The sequence below is a fragment of the Protobothrops mucrosquamatus genome, unplaced genomic scaffold (assembly GCF_001527695.2).
Source record: "Protobothrops mucrosquamatus isolate PMUCROS unplaced genomic scaffold, P.Mucros_1.0 scaffold3608, whole genome shotgun sequence".
Taxonomy (NCBI): Eukaryota; Metazoa; Chordata; class Lepidosauria; order Squamata; family Viperidae; genus Protobothrops; species Protobothrops mucrosquamatus.
In genome coordinates, this window is record NW_015389571.1 from 50855 (window position 1) to 52157 (window position 1303).

At 46.0% G+C, this 1303-nt stretch overlaps 1 protein-coding gene across 1 annotated transcript in view; it reads left to right on the forward strand.

The window, feature by feature from the left end:
• The first annotated feature begins 746 nt into the window (after window positions 1–746).
• Window positions 747–1303, forward strand: part of LOC107297950 (perilipin-3-like) — a 21437-nt gene continuing 20880 nt past the window's right edge. The window contains exon 1 of the mRNA XM_015827315.1: window positions 747–764. The gene's annotated coding sequence lies outside the window, so the exon portion shown is untranslated. The remainder of the gene's footprint in view (window positions 765–1303) is intronic.

Below are 1303 nucleotides of genomic sequence, written 5' to 3' on the forward strand. Positions count from 1 at the left end.
AGGAATTCTGGGAGCTGAAGTCCGCGAGTCATGAAGGGGCCATAGTTCCCCCATGCTGGCTGAGGAATTGTGGGAATTGAAGTCCACAAGCCATAAAAGGGCTAAGTTTGAAGACCCCGGTCTTAAGGAATCGTCCTGCAAGAGTTCTAGAATTTACTTTCCTTTTCATAAGAGAAAGTGGTGTGTTTTTTTTTCTTTTCTTTTTTTTTTAATTTTTTTGATGTTTTGTATTTTAATCTTCTTTGAATAAACTACCATTTTCATAAGAAAAAGAGAGAGAGAGAGAGAAAGTGGAAGTGCTCCGACCCGGGGATCTTTCAATCCGAATTCACTCCGGAATATCAAGGACCCGATCTTTTTGCAAGACCCCATCCACCCACCCCCAGGAGGCCAGTTTTCTTCCTACTTGGGAAGGAGAAAATCAGACCCAAAACCAACTTTCAAACTTTTTTGGCCTTCCCTTCGAATTTGCCCCTTTCCGGCGCCGTTTACACGAGGATCCGCCTCTTTCAGAAACCCAGACGTCATAGGATATTTAAAACAAAAAAAAACAAAAAACAAAAAAACAGAGGCTTCGGGAAAAGAGGTTGGACTCCCTTCCCAATTCCTGAGCCGGCCCACATTCCGAAGTGCACGTGATGCCTGCTTGCTCCTGATTGCCTCCAGCAACAAAGGGCAGTCACTCCGGAGTATAAAAGGAGCCCAGCGGGGAAGCGGGGGCGTGTCTGCGCCATTGGGGAAAGCGAATTTGTTACTTCGGTCGGGTAAGTTAAACCGCGGCGTCTTTCTCTCTTTTTTTCTCGTTCTCTTTCTCTGTTTCTCCCTCTTGCTCTCTCTTTTACTCTTTCTTTCTTCCTTCCTCTTTCTCCTTCTTCCTCTCTTCGTTTTTTCCTTCTCTTTCCCATTCTCCCTCCTCCTTCTCTCCTCCTTTCTCCCTTTCTTTTTTTCCCTTTCTCCTTCTTCCTTTTTTATCTTTTTCTCTTTCTCCCTCTCCCTAGCTCTCTCCTCCTCTCCATTCTCCCTCTCGTACTTTCTCCCTTTCTCCCCAACTTTCTCTCCCCCCCAATTTTTCTCTGCCCCAACTCTCTTCTCACTAACTCTTCTTTGCAACTTTCTCTCTCTTCTCCCCAACTTTCTCTCTTCTCCCCACTTTCTCTTTGCCCCCCAACTCTCTTCCTCTCCTCCCCAACTCTCTCTCCTTTACAACTTTCTCTTCTCCCCACTTTCTCTCTGCCCTCCAACTTTCTCTCTTCTCCCCAACTCTCTCTCCTTCACAACTTTCTCTTCTCCCCAGCTTTCTCTC